Here is an 8,984-nt window from a genome sequence, read left to right on the forward strand (position 1 = left end):
ACTATTAGATTGGGATCCATAAACCGGTGGTTTAAATTAAAATTTAGTTGTGTTAAATAGCAATTTTGTTTCATCTATTTATAAATTAAAATTTAGTTGTACTAAATAGCAATTTTGTTTAGTTTATTTATATTTTGAATTAATGTAAATAATTTATTTTAAAGAATAAAATAAAATATTAATTATTGATAATTAAATTAATAATTATATATATATATATATAATTAATTATGAATATATTATTAATTATTGATTTTATCACTTTATCAATTTTTCATTTTAAAAGAAAAATCATATTCTTATTTTATTTGTCATTGTGAATTGAATTGTTTAAAGTGCACAAGTGATAGTTGTAACTATATTTTTAAAAGATAAACAATAACTCCTCCTAAAAAGAATAAGAATAGTAACTACCGTAAAAAAATAAACTATATGTTTTCTACTATAATTTTAATTTTTTTCTTTAATTAAACTATAATTTTATTTAGATGTTACTATTTAACATGAGTGTATTATTGTTAAAATATATATTTATTTCAATTAATTTTAATTATAATAAATTTTATCATAATTAATTCATACAATTAAGAGAGCTCGATTCGAACTTAAAATAAAATGTTCAATCTAACAATATTAATATTTATAAACTATGATTTAATTACTTTTTTCTTCAATTAATATGTATACAAAATATTAGTTTTTCATTTATAATAATAAACAATACATTAATAAATAATAAAAATAATTATTTTTTGTTTATTATATCTTTAAATATATATAAAAAAATCTTAAACCACGTTAATTATTTAAAAGGGAGGGAGTATTTCCGATTTGAAGATGATGTTAATGATTGGGAATATGTCATGCGTCCCAATGATGACTGATAATTTGTTGGAGCAACAAAAAGAGAAGCCAGACTTCATAATCATGTGCCAAAGAAAAACTATAAAAATAACGAAAACTTCATAGCAAAGCTAATCATCAACATCACTACTTTTTCGTTACCAAGGAGTAATTAGCAACTTATGATGTCTACAAATATTTATTTTACAATTTATGCAATGCTTATTATTGCATTTTTCATATTACTCAACAATTTGTCACTTTGACTCATTGTTATTGAGTACTACTAGTACCAAATTTCACCGCTAAGAGGGATAGGTATTGTACAAGACTACAAATGTGAAATAGTTTTGATTACTTAAAAAAAAAATATTATTTTATACCCGTAACAAACGAAGAACTATAAATGTGACATTTATTATTGTCATTGTCTCTCTCATTTTTTATTTTTAAAAAATATTTTTTTTTCCTAAATTAATCAAAATAAATTCCAAAAAATATAAAATAAATTTCTAAATTTTAAACATGTACCTACAAACTAAAAAGTAAAGAGAAAAGTTAATCATATTTGAACTCTTATTTATATTTAAAATATATATTTTCAGCAACTAAAATTTGAGTTGAGTGGGAATATTGAATTGGAAAGAGTAAAGAGGGGGAGGGGGGGTCCATATAGTATAGTAGTAGTGTTTATTGTCTTTATAGAGAGAGGAAACAAAAAGTGATGATGAGTGTGATAGAACCTCAACCTAAAGTGTGGCGTGGTCTGAGTTTGAGTCTCTGTGGGGAGCATCCAATCACTTCATTCTGTTCGGATTTAAGGGGACACTCCCTATCTTCATTTTGTCTTCCCCAATTCTTACACACCCTAATACTACTACTACTTTATCAACACATAATAATCAATACTACTTATTATATTCTCTTTTTCTATTTCATCTTTCTCACAATAATCTATTTTTTCAAAAATAATTCAATTTATGTCAAATGTCTTTAGACACTTGTGAAATAAATATAGAAGAAAAAAAAATGAAATTTGTGTTTTATCTTTAATATAATTTTTTATAATAAATGTCATTAAAATGCTTGTTAATTTTATCATAGTTCTTCATTTTCACTTGTTAATAGAATTGGATCAGTTTGTTTCTCTAGTGGCATTTTAAAAGAACTTTACGGTGAAAAGAAAAGAAAAAGTTAACTTTGGCTACTTAAAAAAGTACTACTAGTATATTTTTTTCACAAAAATAAATGCTTCACTCTTTAATTATTTCGTTTATGTCACCTCATACTATATTCATATCCATTTAATCGCCTCGCCTCTCATTTATTTGTCTCCGGTTGCATATTCTTTTTATTGATTAGAGTTGACATTTTCTGAGTGAATGTAGAGATTAATCTTTTCGATCAATAGATTCTAATAAATAACAAAACTCTTTTTAAAAATATTTAGTTTTATAAAATAAAATTCAAACTACACTTTTACCATCAAAATAGATTTTTATATTTGAACAAATAATTTTCAGTTCTTTTATATAATGATTTTCCAATTTGTTTTGTTTGAACCAAGAGATATATTACATCCTTATTAATGAAGGTCGAGGTTAAAAAGTAAACATACTATTGGTGTATATTATTTGTTCCAAAATGAGTGATTTATTTATAAGAATAAAATTAATCTAAAATAAAGGAGTCTTTCAAACTATAACGTAATATTATTTATTTTTTTAAATTGTACTCCTCTGTTTATTATTATAAGTAAATAAATAATATTTTAACTTTTTATTATTATTGTTATAAATAAAAGTTAATTATTTTTTATTTATTTATGTTTATTATTTTAAATACACTATTCATTTAATTCAAAATATTTAATATTAAGAGTTAAGTGTTTGACATTTAAAATTGACAATTTAATAAATTTAATTTGTGTTTTATATGAAACTTAAAAAATTAATTGTACTTAATTATATTTTTTAATATCCGTGAAAGTAGTTTTTTTGTTGTTGTTATAATAGTAATTAAAGGGAGTACCTTCTAATTAATATTACATGCATCACTATCAATTCACTATCTTTTATTTTGCATTAATAATAACAATAAAACACCAAGAGTTATTAATGGTAAATTTATTAAATTCACTATCTTTCACTTTACATCAATAATATTAATGAATACACCAACAGTTTATTTTTGTCTCGATAGTAAATAGTAAAGAAACTCGCAAACCACTGCGACGTCTCAAGTTTGGATCTGAGATATGGTATACAATTTAATTTGTCACTTGAATTAAGCTTAACAATAAATATGTTATTCTATTTATTTTTTTATATACATAAAATATTCAAATGAACCATTCATTGAATGTCGAATTGGATATTAACATTTTTATTTAGATTTTTCTTTATTGCATATTTCAAAATACGGTGCATACTTTTTGAGATACTTTTAGTCCAATAATTTTTTGTTAATTGATATAATTTTAAAACTCTAGTTGGCAATTGTTTTTAGGATACTTTTTAAAGAGTTTAGTTAGCAAGTGTAAAGCCTAAAGATTAACTATGAATCTTGAAAAAAATTATAAACAATGTATATAAAACCGAAGTTTTCAATTTTAAAATATAAAAGTGCTTACAAATAAATATAAATTATTTTTGTAAATTCTTGAAATAACTTAAAATATGAAAACATTTAGAAACTTTAAAACAATTCTCAAGTAATACTTAAATAAACTATAACTCTAATTTAAACTCAAAACTTGATTCGACTCTGACTCATAAAAACGAATGATTGATGAACAATTTAAATATTTCTTAGACTTTTAACATTTATTTATTACCTAAAAAATATCACTCTTAACATAGTGAGTATAAAATTCGGACCTTTCCACTTTTAGTTGTCGGTCATCTACCACACTTTAATTTGTATAGAAATAAGGGTTTTCGAAATTTATTGTTTAAGATTTTGTCAAGAATTTTTTTTTCATTGATTGATAACTTTTTTTAATGTAGGGGTAGTAAGATGAAAAAAAATATAGACAAAAAAGAAGATGCAATTTTTTTTACGAAAGGTATGTAAACTATTTATTTGTTGTCAAAAAGAAGTGTGATTAAAAACTTTCAATTTTCTGTAAAAAAAGAAATATAAGTTTATATTTTATTTTTAAATTTAAACTGATAGTTTATTTATGTATTTATTTATATCAGCTAGTATGAAAATTAAATTCAAGAACTAATTTTATTTTTGGTCCTAAGGAGGGGGTAGACTGACTGAAAATAATGTTTACCAGTCTAGGCCCATTATTGAAGCAAAACCTAAGATGAAGGTTATTGGGCGAAGCCCTTATCATACACAGGCCTTGAGTTAGACCACATGGATCCATCATTCATTCATCCTTATTCATAAAGGTTTTAGGCCATCAAGTTTTTCAGTTTTCTTTGACGCAAAAACTAGAAGAAAAATTTATCTTATACACCTATTTTTATACTTGTACCTTTACAAATTTATGAAAATGTTAAAAATATTTTAATTTTTTTTATCATTCATCATTTTTGGAGTCAGTAAAAAAAATTTCGGTAGTTAAATTTTTTTTTGTAATTTTCGAAAAACTATTTAGAAGAATTCCGGTACACACAGTGCTTCCGGAAAATTGTTTACAACTTTTCCAGTATAGTATTTACCGGAAAATTCAAAAAAAGATTTTCGATACAAAATAAAAAAATGTGTGTTATCGAAAAACTTTCTTTAACTTTTCCGGTACAACATATTTTCAGAAAATAGACAAGTTTTTCGATACACACCATTTTTTTAATACACCATAATTAATAATTAATACACTACAAATATTTTTAAATAATAATACATCATAAATAATTAATAATTAATACACCATTAAATAATTAATACATCATAAATAAATAATACACCATAATAATTAATAATTAATATACCACAAATAATAATTATTGGATATCGTGTCAACTCACTCTCACCCTCCTCCTGGTACCTCCTCCTCATGCTACTGATCTGTACCGTATGATCCTCCTCAGGGATAGATATATGAGTATGCTCATGATCTTCCATTATAAATCATCGTCTTATATGCGATGACGTCAGACAGACCCTTTCTAGAACAACATCCATAGACAATAATGTATTCTTACTACTTTGTGTCTCTACCTCTAGTCCTATCTATTGGGAAAAAAAATTAGTTAAAATCAAATTAATTAAATAAAAACTAATATAATAATAAATTAAAATAAAAAATTAATTTAAAAAATATTTAAATAAAAAATCAAACAATTATTGAAAAACTCGAAGTTAAAATGAAGTTTTTCGGTAACTTCTGGAAATGTTACGTTGAAGTGTCTGGTAGTATATTTTTTTTGAAAAATTTGAAATAAGTTTCCAGCTAGTTTCGGATAACTTCAAAAAGGATTTTTGAAAGTGATGTTCTGTAGTGCAAAACTTTTTTCAAGTTTTTCAGAGTTGAAGTTGTGTTTCAAAAAACTTGAAAAAAAATTTCTAAAAAAAAGAATTTTTTTACACTCAATTGTATGTTTTGAAAATGTTGAAATGAAAAAAAAAATAGTTATTTTTACTATATACGAGAATATTTTAATCTTTTTCTTCATATTTTAAATTGATAAAGATTGGGGTATACAGTCCAATTTTCTCATATTTATCGATAAAGGGTTTTAAGCCATTACGTTTTGTTGACAACAAAAAAGCCTATAATGTATTTTTGTTTTCTTAAACAAAAAAGCCTATAATGTATTTTTGTTTTCTTAAACAAAAAAATAGAAGGCACATGTTTATTTTCCATACATTTTGGCTTTTTACTGAAAGTTGAATTTTGAGAGTGTAAAATTGACTAAACTACGTTACGGAAATTTTCAATAATATAATTAACATTGTATAAGAAAAAATGGGGATGAACAATCATTAAACTAGAAACAATTCTTTTCATATTAATATGGACTGAACGTTTATACCGAAAAACAATGACATTGACATTGACCATTGGTAGACCAAAACAAAAAAGAAGTAAACACATTGTCATTCCATTCATTTTATTGGTGGTGGAGGTTCCTCAGAGTGATGAGGACCAATAAGTGTAGCTAATAAGTGGAAAATAATAAGAGATATACAAGTCTTGAGTTTAAGATAATTGTTATGTTAAATGTGTATTGTATTGTGTTGATTGTACATTTGTACTCTCTTCTTTCTACAATGAGTAATGTATTTAAATTTGTTTATATAAATAAATAAAAATATATAAATGAAAGTGAGAGAATATAAATTTTATTAAATTATACTTATCAATTACGAGTATATTTCACATTTTCATTAATATAAAGTCGAAAATATTAAAATAAGAATTATGTATTTAGTTATTAATTAGAGATATAAGTGGAAAAAATAATTAATATTACATTTAAAATTGAAATAATAATTTATTTTGAAAATATTTTTTGTTGCAAATGGACCATTTATTATGGGGCAAAAGGAGTAACTTCTTAATAGTTTGATTGTAATTTTGTTTCCTAAAGTTGTAATAGTTTAGTGTTGGAAGCATGTGCTTCAGCACTTAATTTACTTTTAGAAGAAAAAAAGTGATGTAAGCCTACTCATGACTTTGAATATAGGCCCACTTATGGCCCAATTAAGCTTTGAAGAGATTTATTTAAGGACTCATATATACAATGATAAAATGGGTCAACATGTCTCAATTTGACTTGTCTTGTCAATTTAGGTAGTGGTTGAAATTTCTACCATACCCCTCAATGGGTTATGGGCCAACGAATTGACCGGTAAATAACATAATCATTATAACAAATTAAGCATATAAATTTTGAGATGAAAAATTAGTTATTTCAAATTTCAACGAAAAATTACCAATAATAATTACATAAGACAAACAATCCCAAGTGTATAGGGTAGGAATTGTATCACCAAGTGAAATTATTTAAAACCTTTTCATTATTATATTATAATATCCATCCTTATTTGTAAAATTTTATTGATCAATGCACAATTAAAAAAGTATTGAGCCACCAGTCAAGTTTGAATTGGGAAGATCTACTAGAGAATGTCAACCTTCTCAAAAATATCCTCCACATGAGTATGTGATGATCACTGATAGTGGAAAGCCAGATTGCTATCAAGAAGCTATTACAAATGTTGATAAAGAAAAGTGATTGAAGGTCACGCAAGAACAGATGAATTCCTTGCATGAAAATCACACATTTGATTTGGTAAAATTGCCTAATAGAAGAAAAGCACTCAAGAACAAATGGGTATACAAGATAAAGGCATAGGAGAATAGTTCTCAACCAAGATACAAAGCAAGATTGATTGTGAAAGGTTTTAATAAAAAAAAAGGTATTGGCTTTGATGAAATTTTTTCACATGTGGTGAAAATGTCCTCTATATGTGTTGTGCTTGGGTTAACAGCTAGTTTGAACCTAGAAGTTAAACAACTTGATGTGAAAACTACATTCCTTCACGGTGATTTGGAGGAAGAGATCTATATGGAGCAACCAGAGGGTTGGGAAGTCAAAGGTAAAGAGCAGCTTGTGTGTAAATTGAAGAAAAACATGTATGGGCTCAAGCAAGCACCTCGACAATGGTGCAAGAAATTTGATTATTTCATGGAGAAACATGGGTACGGTAAAACTACTTCTTACCATTGTGTGTTTGTCAACAAATTCTCTGATGATGATTATATTATTCTCTTGTTATATGTGGACGACATGTTGACTGTTGGTCATTACACTAAGAAGATTCAATCTTTAAAGAAATATTTGAACAAGTCTTTTGCAATGAAAGACTTGGGTTCTGCAAAGCAAATTTTGGGCATGAAAATTACTTGTGACAAGAAGACTAATAAATTGTGGTTGTCTCAACACAATTACATTGAGAAAGTTTTAGAGAGATTCAACATGAACAATTGCAAACCTGTTAGTACTTCACTTGATACTCATTTTAAATTAAATTTTGATCGATGTCCTACAAGTGAGAAAGATAAAGAAGATATGGAGAAGGTTCCTTATGCATCCGTAATCGGTAGTTTGATGTATACTATGGTATGCATAAGGTCAGATATTGCTAATGCAGTTGGAGTTGTTAGTCGATTTCTCTCTAATCTTGGTAAAGATCATTGACAAACAGTGAAGTGGATTCTCATATACCTCAGAAGCACTTCCAAAGTGTGTTTATGCTATGGAGGTGGTGAACCTGTGTTGGATGGCTACACAAATGCAGATATGGCAGGTGATATTGATTCTAGAAAATCTACTTTTTGTTATATGATGACGTTTGTATCGGGGTTGTGTCTTGGCAATCAAGGTTACAAAAGTGTGTTGCTTTATCTACTACTGAAGCGGAGTACATTGCAGCAACTAAAGCTTCCAAAGAACTCTTATGGATGAAGAAATTCCTACATGAGTTAGGTCTCAAGCAAGACAAGTTTGTGTTATTTTGTGATAGTCAGAGTGCGATATGTCTCAGCAAGAATCCGACTTTTATGCAAAGTCGAAGCATATTGAAGTGTGGTATCATTGGATACCAGATGCACTATAAATAAAGTCATTTTTAATTGAGAATGTTGATACTGATAAGAATGGTTGAGATATGATGATAAAGACATTGCCTTTGTCGAAAATGATATATTATAGAAAGAAAATCAGCATGGTTAAACAGTACATTCCCACTTGTAGTACCCTAATTTAGTCCAATTTATTTAAAAATAAATCAAAAAGGAAATATATATTAAAAAGGAAAATAAAAATAATTACAATGAATAGGCTCGTCAATTTACAATGCCAAATCAGATTACAATTACAATCAAATTATAATCAAATCAAATTATAAATTAAAAATAAAGCCAAATTAAATTATAATAAAAATTAGGTCAAACTAATTCAAATCAAGCCAGCTGTTTTTAGTTTTTCCAGTGTTTTGTTCTCTATTATTGTCTTTGCTCACTGTCAAACCCTGATATGTTGATGCTGATTGCCATTGATGCACAAGTCATGCTCATTAGAGAAATAAAAAGATAACTTTTATAAATCAGCCATTGTACACATTATGCAGAACAAAGAGACAGATTTTCGAGTTTAAAAAAAAAACTAAAAAACAAA

The sequence above is a fragment of the Cicer arietinum genome, chromosome 4, assembly GCF_000331145.2.
Source record: "Cicer arietinum cultivar CDC Frontier isolate Library 1 chromosome 4, Cicar.CDCFrontier_v2.0, whole genome shotgun sequence".
NCBI classification, from domain to species: domain Eukaryota; kingdom Viridiplantae; phylum Streptophyta; class Magnoliopsida; order Fabales; family Fabaceae; genus Cicer; species Cicer arietinum.